The sequence below is a fragment of the Rhagoletis pomonella genome, unplaced genomic scaffold (genome assembly GCF_013731165.1).
Source record: "Rhagoletis pomonella isolate Grant_MI unplaced genomic scaffold, Rhpom_1.0 Rhpom_scaffold_00004, whole genome shotgun sequence".
NCBI lineage: Eukaryota > Metazoa > Arthropoda > Insecta > Diptera > Tephritidae > Rhagoletis > Rhagoletis pomonella.
In genome coordinates this window covers 30,859,128-30,878,900 of record NW_023458558.1, presented here as the reverse complement: position 1 = coordinate 30,878,900, position 19,773 = coordinate 30,859,128, and the positions used below count along the sequence as shown (strand labels likewise).

Here is a 19,773-nt window from a genome sequence, read left to right as displayed (position 1 = left end):
TACTAGCGCGCGTGCACCTGAGCGCAAAAGCACTTCTCACACACATCTGCATACATATGCGCTCAGTGGTTGCATGAGACGGACGTACGCCGTACGCCACACCAAACACAATGGGGCAAGTGCAGCGCCTAAGTACACTCTACATCCAGTGCAGCCACCGCAGCGCTCTATGGACTTAATCGAGTGTGTTGGTGGAATAGTAGGAGTGTGGCGTGAGGAGTGAGGAGTGTGCAACAGTATGAGGCATTTTAAATGGATTCTTTTGGGAGGCTTTCCTATTCGACCGCATATTGCATAACTATTTTCTAAACCACACATTCACACTCGCTGACGATTATGATGCCGACCGCAAAAGTAATGCACATGGCTACATTTTAAAATGCGAACATATATATGTACATACAAAGTAATGTGTAGTAACATTCATTGCATACCTGAATGCGATTAAACAATAGATACATATGTATGTATGTAAATGCATATCTACAGTTGGAATCAGCATACGCAGCACTCGTGCTATAGCAACACGGAGGGCTTCCTTTTCAATTGAGTGTTGTTGGATGAGTGTGAGTTGAGCTGAGCTGTTGAATCATTTCAATTAACAACACCCTTTTACGCTAAATTGTTTGTAGTTAACGGAAGCACCCATCGGGACTGTTGCAATAGCTGTTGCAATGAAAGCAGAATGCATTTAGTGGTAGGGCAGAGTAACATACGGAGAGACGTAGAGCTTTCAGTTTAATAGCATTGGCTTATGCGCTGCATACATATAGTATATCGAATAGTAAATCGAAAGTCAGTAGGTCGTTCGCTAATCCAACTGGGTATTAAGCGCAGGAAAGAAGATTTTCTTAAAAGAGATTCCTCGATAAGTAATCGCAAAGTATTTGCCAAGTTTTAATAGAAATCTCAAGAAGTAAGGGCAAAGTGCGAAGTTTTATGTACTACCGCCTTAACGTAATAAAATATGAATGAAACTCTACAGAGTGCAGCATAGCTCAACCAATTTCCTCAGGAAAAGTAATTTATTTCTGATTATGAAGCAACTAACTACAAATTGATGTATAATCAGCTAGCAGCCTCATTGAGATAAACCAAATTCTTCAACTGTTGATATCTTTGCAAATAATTCAATATTAGTTGAATTTAACTTCATCTAACTTTGTGCAATTAAATAATTATTGGAAATTAATTGAACTATTGAAAATTAATTGAACTATTGAGAGATAATAAAAATTTCCATAATATTTGGAATTCCGATTTTTGGAGTTTTTGCTATAGTATTAGCCACAATTTTTGTATAGATTTACTTCCAAGAGACTGAGGAGCCCTTAAGTCGGAGAAGAAAGAGAGGCAGGTCATTGAATTCTTTGGTCTTTGCTCTCCCATGTTAGAAAGGTAGGAAGTATCAAGCCCCATTATTTTTTTGTACCAATCTATGATTTAAATTTCGTTAATATTTTATAGATTTTCTTATGTAAACGGTAAATCAATATGCATCAATTGAGGAAAAATCGAATGTAGATTCTCGAATTTTTTGAATCGATTCACGGATCGAATCGAAACTAAAAAATCGAAAAAAGCTCCTATCTCTCTACATAATTCGCACCAAATATTCCGTGGCCCTGGGGTTTGTAAATATGTATTCCGAATTAGAATACCTCAAGGGAGAAGTGAAGATTATTCCCATTACCTTTGGTATACGTAGACACAAGATGCTGGCCCTAGGTCCGTATCGCGAATTTGTCGAAATTTGACTTCTTTTTTCATACACTTTTAAATTTTCCTTGTTAATAATATTGACTCCTTTACACGAATGATGATTCCGGTTCGGTTTATGCCAAAATTTACACCAAATTTATGTACATGAGAACTTAAAACTAAATTTCTTCAGTAGCTTTCGAAATAATATAATATTAAGGACCTCAATTTTCAATTATAGAAAATATGTCTATGTATTTGCATGTAAATATAACGGTTCATCATCGACTAATATGTAAAACATATACCAATTCAGACTGTAAATATGATTTCTAATATATTGAAAATCGTCCTCAGCCACCTAAACTCCTCTTTATATTTAGGGGATTCACAAGACGTATTAACCATGGTAAAATTTTAAGCTTAGCATGTTTTTAAGTGAAATAATTATTAAAATGGTTTTAGAGAATTTCTAACTACACTGAATAGTTTTAAACTGGTAAAAAAAACTAAAACCAGTTTGACCATTATTTTACATAAAAAAAATGTTAAGCTTAAGATTTTACGAGCTTAGCACGTATTGTGTATCCCCCAAAAAATATATTTACTTCTCTAAAGGTCCTTTCGCACGATTTTTTTTTCAAGATTGGAACAAAGGTCAATATTTTTCCACCACACGATTAGACTACCAATTTGCACCAAATTTTATATTACTAATATGTGTTCTATTAATAAAGAAAATCTGACTATAAGTGGGATTTTTTAGGATAGCACTAGATCCCTGCTTATTTTAAAAACCTTTGTGAAAAATAAAAATCATTCAATTCGATTTAGAAATTTAGGATAAATTGGTTTCCAAATTAATGATGCGTGCCTATTTATATGTATGTATACAAATGTACTTATATCTAATTTCATTACCTTATCATAATCTGGAATTGCTATTCCAGAGAAATGCGAGGTAATACTGTAATACTAAACTTTAAATTCTAATGAAATTTAATTTTTAAACAGGTGGCAACCCTCTTAGAAAATGTTTTCGAAATAAAGCTTATAACTTGATCATTAGTTTTGGAAAACGTAGATACATTTTTCCAAATTAGGCACAAATTTTAGAAAAAACTGTTCAACCCGGCAAGCCTTGTTAAAGTTTTTGTTTATGAGAAAATGGAGAGTTTCGGAGAGCTTAAATTTTTGTAAACATAGTTTTGGGAATTTCGCGATCAGGCCTATGGCCTGTACTAGGCCACTAAAAAGTTTTTGGTAATTTTATTGAACCAGTTTCTAGACAATAACTCATCACCAGGGAACGGATTTTATAGAAATTTCCTTTTTTTCTGCTAAAGAGATACTCTATTCGATTAAGAATGTCCACGATTTAGTACATTCAAGGCTTTTCTTCGCGAAAATCTAATGAAAATGTTGCCAGAAAACTCCAAAATTCATCTTGTGGTTCAATGTTACTACAACTATACAGACTAAAGTTTTATGAGTTAGAAACTCGAAAGGATAAAATAGTCAAAGATTCAAAGTACAAATTTTTCATATAATGAAACTAGTTCATAGTTTTTCTCTTTTCACTTGTAATATAAACATTTCTAAAATAAATGTATTCTTTGATTGTTCTTCGTACTTTCTGTGTTTTTTAATGCCTTATTTTGCTTTTTTTGCAATACCTTTTTTTTTGCCTTTTTTGCCTTTTCCTGCCTTTTTCGCTATTTTATTATGCCTTTTTTTGCCTTTTTTACAATACCTAGTGCCTTTTCCTGCCTTTTTCGCTATTTTATTTTGCCTTTTCCAGCCTATTTCGTTATTTTATTTTGCCTTTTTTATAGGTTTTTAGGTCCTAAAAATCCGTTCCCTGCTCGATAACTATCTCTAAAATTCGGCTCGCTGAAATCTCTTTAATTTTAAAATATTTTTTTGAAATTCATTGCTCAGCTTTTGAAGCTCTTAAGTGTTAAAGCCTCAAATGGACGTGTCTGAATTCAGTTCACAGTACGAAAGAACGGAAAAAAGTAATCATAAAAATTGAGTTCTCTTTTCCATTGTATGTATGTATGTATGTATGTATTTATGTGTATTTAAAAGCTTGACTGATTTTTTAAAACCATTTCACACTTCACAATCAATATTTGCCTGCGTACTTACATACATTTTATGCAGCAAATCTGCTGGCACTCGATTTTTGTCACCCACTCAAGCAACACCCTTTTATGCGCTTTGAATGCAAAGCTGCAACAAAAACAATATAAAAAAAAAAACATATAACAGCAAACAAACCAGCAACGATAACAAAAGCCAACAATGGCAAAAGACCCCTAAACAAATGTAACAAAGAGTGTCATTTCCGTACGTAACGGTAAAGTGCATGCAACTGCCAACCACTGCATTCGCATCCCTTCACTCGACATTTTTTTGTAATTTTTGCCACCAGCAGCACTACGCTTCAACACCTTTCAACAGCCGACCTGTTGGCCTACCTATTCTACGTATAGCAAAGGGCCCGGGTGACTCAAGTCAAATAGCAACCATCATCATCATCACAACAACAGTTACATTGTCGCGTGTACAACTAAGTTCAGCTACTTGGCTATTTCTTTCAACTCACTGCCCCCTTCGCTGCCAATGCTTTTAACTTCTAGGCTGCTGTTATTTGCCCAGCAGCAGTGGCTAACAAATGTCTCATTCATCATTCATTGATGCTCGCGCTGTTTCGTTAAATGGCAAAAATTTTTACACTGGCGAGCGTAATAATTGCATCTGCAACTACAGCTGCAACAAACGAACAATGCCGGTGTTGGCCACAGCGCTAAAAGGCCTTTTTGAAAAGGACCTAATAATATTTGCTAGCGTCGTTTGCGCACACAAATACGTATGTGCATATGTATATAAAAGCGGGAATAATATTAACTCCTCTGGTGCTGCAGCAAAAAGCAGCATCCCAATCCCATTAATGTCGAACGTGACGTGAAATGGCTTAGTTGACGTGGCTGCCAAATCAAAAGGCCACAGCGGAAAGCGGCGACAAGAGAAATAGCAGCATGGCAACAAGGCAACAAGGGAACTGCAGTGGTGATGAAGTCGAAGAAGGGGCGAAGGGTAAGTTAAATAATACCCCTATGTATATATTAAAGTTTGTTGGCTGTGTTGATGATGGACGAGACGGCAAAAAGTAAATACAAAATACACTGAAATACAAAGGCGCATAAAAATAAACACCACCAAAGCAACAACAACAACAGACCGGAAGACAGTAACAGCAGCAGCAGCAGCAGCGAGTTGGTTGATATTCAAGTGGTAACGAACGTTGCCAAGAACAAATGTTTAGGCACTTTTGTGTGGAGTCAACGGTTAGAAAATCCGCACACACACACACACTTTTTTACCACATACAAAGCACGTTAGGCCATACAAACTAACCAGGTTGAAAACGAAACATTTGAAAACGAAAAAACCCTTTTCATCAAACAAATATTACGGATTAAGAAATAAGAGGAGTCCCTTATTCTGCGCTATCCACCGTCCACGGAAATAGGTTCAAAAATAAGACAGAGGCTAGTTGTTGTTCTGGATTTCAGTAGCCCATCGAGCTGAAAGTAAAGCCTGTTCGCAAGTAATATTTTCGTTTGATCTTCAAGCTGGCAGCTGGTGCTCTCTGAGTATCCAAAGTCCTATATGACTACAAAATCATATCTTTGAAAATGGCTTTTGTTTCGATATGCATAGACTCTTTGCATTACCTACGGGTGCTTTATTTTGTCTGTATTTATCAGTGGACCAACCAGAGGTTGTTGCCTTCATCAGGCTTCAGAAATCCGTGCTGACGGTCCTGCTGTTGTCGTATGTTGTGTTATGTGATACAGCGCTGCTAAGCTTAACACTGAGCGAAGTTATCAAGCTGATACCCATTGGTGGGCTGCTAGCTCAATTTCACATCTACAGTAAAGGTCTCGCAACTCAGGGCCGCTCAATTGCAGCTCAATTCTACTAATATCCCGAACACAATGAAAACGACGAGCTACTGACCACAGCTGTCAAATTATTTTTCCACGTATTCTTATGTAGATAATTATTTTATTGACGACAGGGCTACACGACGACTGTGGTTGCCATCGAAGATAACAATTTGGAAGCTGTGGCCCGTAGCTCATCGGTTCCAATGTGTTCAGCACTTAACTCGCTTAACCCGGGGTATTAATAGACCAACGTCTTTGCTTCCGAGACCATCTCAGCTACGTCAACGAGAAGTCGGCGAGAGTGAATTCATCTTTGTTCAGACTGATCGTTACTAATACTAGCAGGAGTAATTAGATCAAAACTCTTGTATGGAGGTACAATCTGGTACGACGCATTTAAAGGCGCAGCTTATCGCCTATGTGAACTAAGATTATGCTCTGCATACAGAAAAGTTTCTGAAGACGCAACACTTGCCATCTCCGGGATGCTTCCAATTGACCTCTTTGCAAAGGAAGAAATTGAAAAAAAGAAAAGCTAAGCACGAGGAACACGACAGTCGCGCCTTCTTATTGAAAAAAAAACAGCATAACGCAATGGCAAGCGAGGTGGGATAGCGCAATATCGATATATGGATAAACAGAGGTGAGTAGAAAAGCCCTCCTAACACAAGTCCTTAGCGGGCATGATTCGGTTAGGGCCTACCTTCATGACTTTGGACATGAAGGCAATCCATACTGCGACTACTGTGGTCCTGATGAAATAGTTAGAAGTGTTCCGCACACGCACTCTTTTCATGTCACCGATTCAGCACTCAGAGAGGCAAGCTCAATGAACGTCTGAAACACTATCCCCACTGTCATTGCAGAGCCAATACGCTTGGAAGGAATTTAAAGCCACTTTTAGTTATACAGCAACTCCGCAACAGCTAGGAAGTGCGGCGCAGTTCAAGAACGACAAGCGAGGTAAGAAGCAGCTACAGCATATTATTTGGCTTAGGCCAGAAAAAAAAATCCCGTTTTCCTTGCGAAGATATGGCATGAAGGGGGGCAACCTCTCAAAAAACCCTCTTACGGTAGCGAACAAAAATTTTCCTACAGAAAATTCATAACTATTTTTATTTACATATTCGGCATTCTTGTGGTTGTCGTCGTCGACGTCGATGTAATTTTTTTTTTTGGGAATAAATAACCCTCATGAGTCCAACTGACCATAATATATTTGCCAGGAACAGCTTTCCGCAAAAATACTGGAGTCAGCGTAGCTGGTGTTGGACTTACGAGGGTTATTTATTAACAAAAAAAATTAGAACGATGTCAATGGCGACAACCATATTAGAGCCGATTTCATCATATTACTTACATGCGTCTTTCATCAGCTGAGCTTGAGGGCCTATTTAAGTGGCTTATTTTAGTTCCAGAGATATGATATGATGAATTGATTGGCGCTTACACATATGTTAGTGTTTGGCCGAGCTTCTCCAGTGATATGCAATTTAAAATTTATGGAAAAGTCAAAAATCGTTGACTCATTACGACTAAACTCGACGAGGTTATTCAAAGGTAGATGAACACCTGTATATGCTATCATACAATAGAATCCGATTAAGAATTAATTAAGAAGCATGTCGATATGACAACATCTATAGCTACAAGAGCACTAATGGTATGCAAGGGTCTTGCGGGGTTGATTAGCTATGGACGGCTTCCTGAGGAGCTCGTGAATAAACCTAGCGACTGTTGGGCGCTCATTCTCATAACTACAATGAATCAACGCACCACACACGCAATGTCCACCAGGCCCACGGCGGCAATGGAGGTTATTCTTGAAGACACGCCAATGAAATTACATCTGCAAAATTACTAGCTTCGGGAAAAACTTCAAAATTAAACTAGGGTATAAGGAATGTTGAAACGATACAAATATCAAGGAATACTCTCAGTTGGACCCAGATGGCTCAGAAACAACAAAAGGTATTTTAGCCAACATCTTTGGTCACAATTTCCATGAGTAAGCTTCCGAAGATATTTCAATAGGAATTCTACGGCACCCATCTGTGTGCAGAGATATCAGTCTTGAGCGACAGTCAGGCTGTAGACTTTTTCTTCTGGTGCGGTTTAGAAATAAAAGAGATTGATGGTTTGTATTTTGACGTTTTGGAAAGCACCCATACATATGTACATAAAAATTTGTAAACTCAAAACAGAATATTTTACCTCCTTGTTTTTAAAAAACACCAAAAGTACAAAAAATAACAAGAGCACAACAAATTTTCGTATTGCTCTTTCGATTTGTGTTAGTGCCTATATTTCAGTTATATTTTGCGTACATTGTAAATTTCTATGCCCATTGTATGTATTTGCTTAGTTGTTTTTGCCATCGTCGTCGTCGCCGCTGCTGTTGCTGTTTTTGATAAGCGCCAGTTAAATGGGGAGTTGAGCTTCGCGTGAAAGGATTTGCACTTAATATCCGTTGCGCCCATTTGTAGCCAGTTGGTCTTTCCACCTGCATAAACACGTATCTACGTATTTTTTGCTTTGAGGCCGGAAGTAAATATTTGCCCATTAGATGGGCGTTAAAGGTTTTTACTTGAGCAAATAAAACTCGGTGGGCAAACAAAATGGGAATTTCTATAAATGTTAATGATGTACTTTTTTGTTTTTATGTTTTAGCAAGTAATTTTATAGGCGACAGGCGTCCAAATATTTCTTTAAACTTGAATGAGAGACAAAAAGAAAAAATTGATAATTTCCTAAAACAAAAATTGTTTAACGGCGCATTACATTTTTTAGATTTTCTAAAAGATCTTTAGATTTTCTAATACCCGTAAAATTTTCGTAAATCGTGAAAACTGCGCTCCACCCATAGACCGTTTGGTAGCTAGCGGTACCAGTTTGAAGGTCGCGCTTTAAGTATTAATAAAAGAGGGATCATTTAGAATGTTATGGAAAGAATATCTGGGTTTAGGATTGGCATTCCAGTCTGGTTCCTGGTGGCGCCGAATATAGGGAAATATGTTCCAAAGTTTCCTTAGCATTGAAATCCTTAGTCGCTACCAGTGATTCATATCTTGCATGTGATACAGGTAGAGAAGTTAGTCCTGTCAGTAAAAATTATAAATAATTGTTTTATCAAAATAAATTAAAATTAAAACAAAACTATTGTTACGCGATTTTCGAATACATGCATACGCACATATCATTTGCAAATGCAATTTTTTAATTCTATTGTCTCCAAGAAGCAACGCTTCTTCTCATGGGAAAAGTCAAAAACTTCATTAACCGATTCGTAGAGTGTACATTTGACGCCATGCCTGGACTTTTTACATAAATTCGGATATTGTTACACGAGTTGGTTTCTATTAAATTAACATATACCAGGGGCGTTGTTAATTCACATGTAATTTTAAAACTAAAAGAGTGTTCTTTTCGAACAGAAAAGGTTAGGCCTTATGTTGTTTTCTTGGCGTCTGTTTAACCTGGAAGCCAGTGATGTCAAATACTCAATGGCACCCCACAGCGGATGCCACTGTAGATATAAGGCCAACTGCAACGCAACTAGACTGAATGCAGCTCATACATGGAGATGCCTTAGGTTCGGTCAGTCAAAAAAAAATTCTAGGCACCATTCCCGCAACCCTACATAAACTGCATGACATCAGTCCAAATAAATATGTTTTCTATTATAATTCCAGACAGAAGCGACTGGGTGAACCGCTTGGACTTAGATCTAGGGCGTACCGCCATCTTTACGGACGGGTTGCAGCTCGACAATAAAGTTGAAAGCGGAATCAACTCTAAAGACAGTTTGAATGTAAGTAGATGTTGCGTGTTGTTAGGGGCGCCTGCGATCTTTTGGAGATTTTTGGCGATCGAAATTAGCGATGTATAGCAAATGTTAGAATCCAGCCGCTGGTCATACATTAATAAGAAAATATCAAAAACTCTTTTAATGCTCGTAGAGTACGTCATTTCATCTTCTCGGGGTATATATCCCTTCCATTATCAGGGCATAGAACAAAAGCCTACGAAGCTTTCTCATCTTGTAGTAGCAACTTCTGAGAAGAGTCATTCCACACCTGAACACCAGACAGTCCTTATTGGTAGTGGTAATGCGAGATTCTAGGTAGATAAAGTTCTTCATTTTTTTCCAAAGTTATAACTGCCAACAGAGAAGTAAGTCCCACTATACCAATACCCTGTATGTTTCCAGTAGAAACGTTGACTTGTTTTCATTCGTTTCCAGCATCAGGTTGAAAAGTTGCATTAGAGTTGGTCGTCATCCTCATTTAATTCTCACCAGCATGCAACAGCTTAGTAATCGTAAGCTATAACTCATTTTCTTAATTTCCCATCATTCACACTTTTTGTGCCACAAAATTACTTAATAATTCGAAAAATCACAAATCATTTGTTGGAATTAGCTCGTTATCTTCGCTGCACTGCTATGGCAGGCAATGAGGCAACAGAAAAAAACAACCAAACTTAACAAGGAAAGCACAAAAAAAGATAGAATTGCAAGCGAACGCGATGAGTACCCAAAAGCAACAAAATGTTGGCGCTGACTGTGATTTTATTATTTTTGGCAACTGGCCAAAACAATTTATCTGCTTTGAAACAATGCACGCGCAGAGACACACACGAACTACATGGACGCAGAAATAAACCAATAAGCGCACATTTTTTACCACAGAAAGCTTCCAGCGGAGCGCGCGCGCGGTCGCCGGATAATAGTGCAGAGAAACTGCCAGTTTCCAAAGAGTCCGACGTTTGCGCGATAGGCGCGCTTTCTATTGAGTTGTCACACACGCGACACACTCGCTCGCAAGCATTCACAAAAAGCACGCCACGAAGCGATTGCACGACACAAATTGGAAATGCATATGTCAGCAGCAGGGTTAACAGTGCGGCAAGCCTAAATCGTAGTAAATTAAGTTAAAAATAGTAGTAGAAAACAAAATTTTGTAGTGGATTTTTTACACATAGCTCCTTTACAAATATATACACATTTAAATGCATAGGGGTTAACCCATGTCAAATCCACCAATGGCTGGAGTCGACCATTTTTGATTTGGATGAATTTTGGTCAGAATTTTTCTTTTAACATATAAAGAGTTCTGCAAAAAAAGATAGAATAAAAATTTTTTCAACATTTCGAAATTTCCTGATTTACTTTTATAATATCTCCAAAACTATTACTATATACTATATCGAGTGCTGAGTGGAAGATCGACCTATCTCGGCAGCCAGTTCGAAAACGCCCTATCTCAAAAAACTTTTCAAGAACGCCCTATTTCAGAATTCGTTTCAAAAACGCCCTATCTCAGCTGCCGATTCAAAATCGCCCTATGTCAGCACATTTTCAATACATTTTGAAGTAAAATAGGGCATTTTGGAACCGAATTCTGAGATAGGGCGTTTTTCAATAAAACTCTGAAATAGGGCGTTCTTGAAAAGTTTTTTGAGATAGGGCGTTTTCGAACTGGCTGTCGAGATAGGTCGATCTTCCACTCAGCAGTCGATATGTAGTTACAAAATAGTGACACTGATACTGATAGTGATAATTTTATGTTACACCTATGCCCGATTTCGGCTTAGGTCCTCATCCTGAGGGACTGAAAACATCACTACTGCAACGTTATGTGTGCTTTTGCACAAGCGGCAAGAATTTCTCACTCACTTTTTTCGAAAGCTTTTTAAAATAAAAAATAAAAAAACTGTACCGCATGTCCCGTTGGTCCCAAAATCTATCACTAAGGAAAATTCTCATGGCTTTCAAATTAACTTTAAATATGTAATTAAAAAAAAATATGAAAGATCTTAACTTCCGATTATTTTGTTTTGGTTTGCTTTGCTTTTCGTTTTCGCTTCTTTTTGAATCATTAAAAAGTGCATATTTCATACAATGTTTTAGAGAAGATTTTCTGAATATGCGGAGGTTGCGGTTTTACAGGGAGTGTCGGGGAAGGATTTTGGTCCCATCCCGTCCGCAAAATTTTTACAAACTTGGCCGATACCGCCCATCTCAGCCATTTTGAACTCAGTACCGTGGGTCTCGCGGATCCCGATATCCCGCGCCCATCTCTAATTTCAACCATTACTCTATTTGACAAGTCAACTATGTAATACGAAAATTTAGTAAATTCTTTTTTAAATAACCTACGTCTGTAATTTTTAAAACGATAGACAACACGACCTTTACATTTGCTTCGAGTTCAGTTGATGCAATAGGCGAAATTTATTTTTGTAAGAAAATCGAAGTAGGTTGTAGGAGATGCGGAGTAGCGCAATACAGTTCTAACCCTGGTCCGCAGGCTGGATCGCGCTGCGCATACAAAATTTGTATGCTGTGTGTGTGTGTGCGCGGGCTTTTTGGAACGTGCTGCACCGTTATCTCTATTTTATATGGTTCTATTTTGCTTTGTTATACGCTTTCTGATGACTGATTACGAGCTTTTGCCAAAAATCGCTTACAAAAATAAATACTCGTACTACACGTACTATATGTACGTGCATAGTATGTAGTATGTATGGAAGTACTTACATTTGTATAAACTATGCAGTGGAAACTACTATTAGCGAACTATTAGGATTCCTCCAATTTGCGTTGCAGTTCAACTGGTCCATTTTTTTAATATTGCACTATTATCTTGAATTCTTAGCCCGGCCATGTCCTTAAAATGTTACGCTTTCTTTGTAACTCCCGGTAGCGTTTACTGAGATGATTCGTTGGTATTTGCAAAGCTCTCAGACCTGCCGATGGATCTGCATACTAAATCTGGACTTAGACGGAGGCTAAAGTCAATCAATTGAATAAATCCTGATTTATCGCCGACGATGAATTTTGAAGGCCGTCCGCATCAGGACAAGAAAGCGAAATATGTACTCAAGCCCATCTTAATCCGTACAGTCAGTTCACGACAGACCTTTCGAGTCGAAAACTCAATTGAGAGTGCAGATTGTTGGGTTAATTTAAGCGAGCATCACGATTGACTGAACTATTTGATCAAACTGGTCTCAGGTCTAGGCGCGTCTTTATATTTATACGGTTTAACATGAAAATGTGCCTAGTGTTTTCTTAGGTCATTTACGTGTCTCATTGCTGAGGAGCTACAGTTTCTCGTTATCGCGGCTGTTAACCTACCGACAACCTTTTTTTTACCCCTTACCTCTGAAAATCTCGGTTGACATAGCCAAACAGGCCATAGAAGGCAAGAGATGGAGCGCAGGGTACCGGGCAATAGGTAATACTGCTAAACATAAAGAACGCATTTAATACTGCGAGCTGGCAGCGCACAATGGAAACTCTCATTGGAGTAGAAGCTCCGAGATATATCATAAAAATAATTAGAAGCTATCTATCAAACCGCCAGATAAACTACGGGAGCGATACGGGCCTCTGAGACAGTACTGTGCGTCGTTTGGATTTCTCAAATCCCAATTATTCCATCGAATATGCTATTTGAACAATTTTTGACTCCCTTCTCATTTTGCGTTCGCTTATCCCCTTATTGGTGGTTATTGGAAATATGGTCTTAAAATCTTGAAAGTCATGATTTTTCACATGGCCAACTCAATGTTGCCCACAGAAGGCAAAATATCGTAGAGCTTTAAACATTTTGAGGAAGTATGCAACGTTTTTTCCTACGTCTTAAATCCGAGTTTTAAACCTAATTAAAAGACATCGTATTATTAATCTAAAAAATAGGCCTTAGTATATCTTATTATAACTATGTATTAGTAAAATATAAACTAAGTAATTTACATTTTTTAGACTTACATCTTAGCAAAAAAATCCGAGTTCTACCAGTCAATTTACCTTTGGTAGTAGTGGACCTTTTTACCCTAAAAACAGTTTTCCATAAGTACTCAATCACAACGTAGAAAAAAAAAGATTGCATACTTACAGGCAAAATGTTAATAATTCCTAAATTTTTTGATCTCTGTCGACTCTTATGTTAGGTTAGGTTAAGCGGGCTGACCACAAGAGGTCTCATATAGACGAATATAATGGTCATAGCATTAATCGTATGTTATGTTATTCGTATTAAAAATTTTGTCTGAGAAGACCGCTAGTAAAATCTCACGAGCAATAATTTTCTGGGACAATTTAATCCTCATTCCCGAACAAAGTATTTTGTTAAGCTATCAGTTTTAACCCTTTCTTTCACCTTTTCAAAAGCCATTCAGGAACCAAATAAAGAATTGTTTTGTCCTCGAAATGTATTTTTGACTTAAGAGTGCCAAAAAAAAAACGCGTTGATTTTTCATAATTGACGACTTTTGCATTTTTTTTTTTATACAGGTCTAAAATTGTATGGGCTACAAAATTGTATATCCAAAAAAGTTCTAAAGACTCAGATTAAAAAGTTTGAAATTAAAAACAAAAAAATTATTATTACTAAATGAAGTTAGAACATGAAATTTTACTTAAAAAACATTGTGAATATTTCCAAAAAAATCAACATGTGATCACATATATGTACAATCATTTAATTTTAGAAATCTTCAAAATCTCCAAACGGACTCGAACCTGGGACTTTGGAACCGGGAGTACACTTATTTGTTAGCCTTTATGCGATGCCAACACCGACGCTGAAAGTGCTAAGGCATCCCATTCCAATTAATCGACTAGTTAGTTGCTACTGACTGATCTAGTAGTTGGGAATATTTACTGCCTGGTTTGGCCTTCCACTGCCGCCTGAGTGCCAGTGCAAGTATTTTTAGCTTACAGGCAGTACAATGAATTTATAAAATCTAGCATGTAGGTTTAAATACCTAGAAATTTTAGCATATTTTTGGGCGCCCACTGCAATTGTTGTGATACAGGTGAAATTGTTTGTGATAAAAGCGCATTGTATGTAGTCAGTGTGCCAGCCCGCGGCGCTGCATAGAAAATGGAAATTATTTTATTGAATGCTATTTATGCTATTTGAGTTTCGATGCATATATTTTGGTGCTTTATTTTTTTTTGCTATGCAGATGGAGGGCATTTGGATGGTGGAATTTTTATTTTCAATTTTTTTTCCTTTCTTTTCGCCGCCTTTTTTGTTACTTTTGCTCTATTCCATCGCAATTTGATAATCGCCAAGCACATTTTTCAACAGCAATTCAATTTTGTTGTTGCCGCGACGCTTCGCAAGCCTTGCTTTTAATGTTGGTGCTATGCACTCAATAAATTTTCATGTCGGAGTCTATTAAAAATTGTTCATTTTTGCCATCCACCACAGTCAGTGTTGGCAAAGGGGGTAAACAAAAAAAAAATTGCATGAAATTGTATTTTTCCTTTTCAAGTATTTTTCCTTACCATTTATGTAGTAGCTGTCCAAAATTGTTAGTGTACAGCAGTTAAGCGCGCGGTATGCTGGTAGTATCTATTGAAAACGAGCGCGTCGCCTAAAATTTTGCTATGCTTGTTTTTTTATTATTTTATTGTGCAATTCATTCAGCAAACACACACTCACTTTGGTATTTCACACCTTTGCAACATCGTAATTCTATTTAGCATTTTACACTTGCTTACTCGTTTGCCCTTTTTGCTTTTTTCGGAACTTTTTTCTTTTCGCTAAAACTTTACTGTTGGCCTTCTCATTATTTCGCTCTCATACTTTTACATTTAAATTCCTCACTTTACGTTCACATGCAACCTTTTTTTTTTTTTTTTTTTTTTTTTTTAATGTCGCACCTTTTTATTGTTGTTGCTTGCGCAGCCTTTTAAGCTTATTTGGTGCTTTGGTGGCACACTGAGGCGGAAAATGTTTAGCCTTTTATTCAATTTTGTTCTACGAGTATTTTTTTTATTATACTTTTCAAATTTTTATTTCTTTTGTTCGGTCAAAGCGACGCACACTTGCGCCTAACCTTGCACTAACTAGCGTCGCCAGCACTTCAATTCGGCTCACAGCATCCGTTACAGTTCAGCTACATACATTTCGTTTTTATTTTTTTTACGTTTTTCTGTTGAATTTTTTATGAGCACGGCAACAGCATCAACGAAAATTTCGAAAAATGCCACTTAAAGTACTTTACTTAGTTTATCCGAAAGGCACCTTGACCCACCGACCGCGCACACTTAGTGCCTACACCGTCGAACTTAATCCGCCGCCACCGCCGTCGCCGTGAGCGATACTTTTTCGCACGCGCACCGTAAACCTCTATTCATCACCGAGCGCGTAGAACGACGCGAACATTCAACAGCTTATATATGTACATATGTATGTATATACGGTTAGCTTAGAAAACTGTTAGCATATTTTTAGGCGTATACGTATTTTCATTTAATGTCAGTATACTTTTAGGCGTATACGTGTGGGACACTAAAATACATTAAATTCCAACTCAACACCATTACACAACAAACTTGCATACATATGTATGTATATATATGTGTGGGCTTGTTTGGGCGCGCTTATTTGTATCCTCAGCTAGTTATATATGTATACCTTAATGTAAATGCAAATCCTTTTCCGTATAGCATTTAGTTTGCACACACACACACCCTATCCGACCATTAACCGACCGACCATCAGCAGCTCCACCATTACTACTACCACCGCCTGCGGCAGCCGCATTGCCACCTTTGCCAATGTTAATGCCATTTAATCTCAAATAGTCACAAGCCCGAAAACCCAAAAAGCAAGCATGCACACTAACTGTTACCGTTAAACAGGCACCCGAGCATACATATGTATGTATGTGTCCGTCATGTGTGTGTGTGTGTGTGTGTGTGTGTTTGTTTTAGTAAATATCTAATCTGCAATGGTAGGTGGTAGTTTGCTGTTGCTTTTGTTGTTGCTCACCACACTATCTAAAACTACATATGTTAATGTATGTGTGTATGTGTGTTGCACATAAGCCAAATCAAATCACAACTACCACATAATGGCCCACTGTTTATAGCCTATGTGTCTTCACACACAGTCTCCATTGCCTTTACTGTCATTATTTTATATCTTATCCTTTTCTCCCGTTTGCTTTTCGTTTTCTTTTATCCGCTAAACACGTCCAAACTGTTCGAAATGCCGGCTATGACTGACTTCTAAAGTCGGTTTCACAGCTTTGTATCATCTTAATTTTGGCCGTTCGCCATCATGCTGCGTCGGTGTCGGCATAGGCGTCGGCGGCGGCGGCGGCGTCGGCGTCGGCGTTAGCGCCTGCAACAGCAACCTCGACGTTGTTGTTGTAGTCACTGCACCTACTTCATATTAACATCCATCCTCGCAGTCATAGTTCAATTCATCGCAGCAGCGTTTTGTTTTTGTCACTTCACGTGTTTTTGTTGTTGCTGCCACTGCTCGGTTATCAGTTGTCGACCGCACTGCTGCTGCAGTCCGTGTACAACGCCTCTGTATTTGTTACCCTTTTTCACTTGTAACTGTTGCAAGCCAACAATCCGTATAGGCACACACACACGCGCACATACATTCACTTACACACCTACACACCTACACTGTTAATTTGATGTTCCACCCTACACCACCCACTACACATAAGCCTGCTATTAGTATGCGCTTTGCTCTTACCCTCATACATGCAGCCTCGCTTGGCTCTCTTAATTCAACAATATGCTCTCTTTTATATCTGTCTGTCTGGCATTCGTTTTGTATTTGGTTTAGTTGGCTATGTTGTTTTACTTTTATGCGCGCGCGCGCATACACACAGGCACACCCACGCGGTAGTAAGCTGTTGTTGTACCTATTTGTTTAGTATGCAAATAGGCGCATTGCATCCCTCAGCTGCCAAGAGATTAGTATGCTGGTGTAGGCAATAATACAATAAAGGTCTTCACACCCATTACTGTAGTTTTGATGAACTGCTAGTTGGTACTCAGTAATTTTATCAACTGTGAACATCCATTTCAGCTAGACTTTTGTTAGTCTGGTGAACTATCTATATATAAAATCTATATAAATATATAATAAGCGAAAGGATTATTTGTCCAGGACAAAAGATTTGCACCGTTCACTCGATTCTCAATAATGGGGTCTCAAATTAAAGCACTTGGCCTGTAGATGTGCAAACTGGTTTTTTTTTTTCGAAAAGAGTTGCCACCTGTGAACAATTAAATTCCAAATATTTAATAAACATGTCATCTGCACACCGTTCGTTCGATTTTCCAAAATAAGGTGCCAAATTAAAAGTCACAGACTGCAGATGTGCAATAAGGTTTTGCTTTTTTGAAAAGAGTTGCCACCTTTAAAAAAATATATAATCAAATTGTTGAAAAAAATCCATTATTACAAAATGTGTATCACTCAAAATGGGTTTGAAAAGCTTTGATTCTAATTTAACTATAGGAGGGTTGCCACCTGTTTAAAAAATAAAATCTAATTTAAATAAAGGGAATTAGGTAAGAGGAGTATGTATCACCACATGGATGCCAAACGAAAGCGTTTTCAGAAGGTAATAGTTTGAAAATATTTTTAAGAGGGTTGCCACCTGCTTGAAATGTCGAATTTAGTTAATTTATACAGAAGGTGTACGAAATATCAAAACATGGATGCCAGACGATAGAGTGTTAAGAAATCTTTAGTTTGATATCTTTTAGTTTAACTTAGTTTGTGTTTAATTTGATTTTAGCTTAGTTGAAAGAGTGTTGCCATCTGTTTAAAAACTTTAATTCAAGTTATTTAAAATAGGTTACATGAATTATTAGAATATGAGTATCAATCGCATAGGGTTTGAAAAATATTTATGTCTGAACTATAGTTAGAGGGGTTGCCACATGTTTAAAAAAATCAAACTCAATTGAATTCACCAGTTAATTAAAATAAGTATCGCAATTTTAGACGAAGGATATCTTAGAATGTTTTAGCACGAAACTACTTTTGAAAAGGGTTGCCAGCTGTTTAAAAATCCAACTCAACTTAAATTAAGGTTTGTTGAAATATGCATCAAAATTTGGGTGCCAGATGAAAAAGCTTGACAATTTTTTGAAAATAGTTTCCATCTGTTTGAAATGTCGAATTTTGTTTACTTATACACAAGGTATATGAAATATTAAAATATTTGTGTCAAACTTATCAAGCTTGCCACCACGATAATTCGGTATTCGGTAAACCTATAATAAAATAATTTTACACAAATAGAATACTTGGGAAAGAATTAGCGAACTCCGAGTTACCGAGTACTAAACTCGGTGTGATGGCCCCTAATGACTTTTTGAAGGTAGCCGCCAGGTTAGCTATCTGACAGAAGTCGTACATCGTACATAATAAAAAAGACAGGTTCTTCTTTCTTCTTTTTATAATTTCGATCATAAAATCATATTATCTGTTCAGTACAATTATTTTAATAGAGCATTAAAAAAAGTATTAAAAAAGTAGTAAAGGGATACAAAAAGTTTCCTTTTTCGCCTAACTAAGTACAAATACATGACCGGAATATGAGGGCGGGCAAATAGTTGTTGTTGTGCTACTGATGTCATATTTTTTCTTATTTCAACATGATTTTCTGAGAAAAAAAGAATCTGGATTTATTTTTCATCAGCAGTGCACAAACTACGAAAACCCAAAATACAAAATTTCAAAAACATAAAATTCGAAGTAAAAAGTCTACTCAGCGATTTTTCGAGTACACAGATGCATTGATTTCAAGAAAAAAATGCCCAAGAAGAATGCCCCATTTTTTCACATTTCCTGCAGAAAATCTTCTAGTGTTGCCAGAAGTGCTCAGAGCGAAGATTTTTTCCATGGAATTTCGGTTTCACTTAATATCTTTAATTTAAGATTTTGGCGATATTTTTTTTTTAAATAAGTACATATACACGGTGTCCTTGACCACCCGTGCACCCCCTCTAAAATAAATACAATTGTTTTTTATTGAAAAACGCAAATTTATTACCTAAAAAATCAGAAATGCTCCATCTAATGGTGATACTATAGACTTCGGGTTACGACCGGAATTTAATTAAACTGACCAAAAGTCAATTTTTTGTTATACAAACGTATTTTTACTACGGAGACGGATTCTGACTTTTTTATTTATTTTCTGCTCGGAAGTGCCTTTTCCGACCTCTAAATGACCATCGATCTTCAACTCGTCCTGGACTTCTTAAATTAGTGGTGAACATTTTTTTATTGGTAAGCGAGTAAATATGAATTACGAAGTCTCAGAT

At 37.2% G+C, this 19,773-nt stretch overlaps 1 protein-coding gene across 1 annotated transcript in view; it reads right to left on the bottom strand.

Moving 5' to 3' along the window:
• The window catches only part of LOC118738194 (Down syndrome cell adhesion molecule-like protein Dscam2), a 144,683-nt gene extending 128,008 nt beyond the window's left edge, over positions 1-16,675 (bottom strand). The window contains exon 1 of the mRNA XM_036469117.1: positions 14,965-16,675. The gene's annotated coding sequence lies outside the window, so the exon portion shown is untranslated. The remainder of the gene's footprint in view (positions 1-14,964) is intronic.
• Between the last annotated feature and the right edge of the window lie 3,098 nt (positions 16,676-19,773).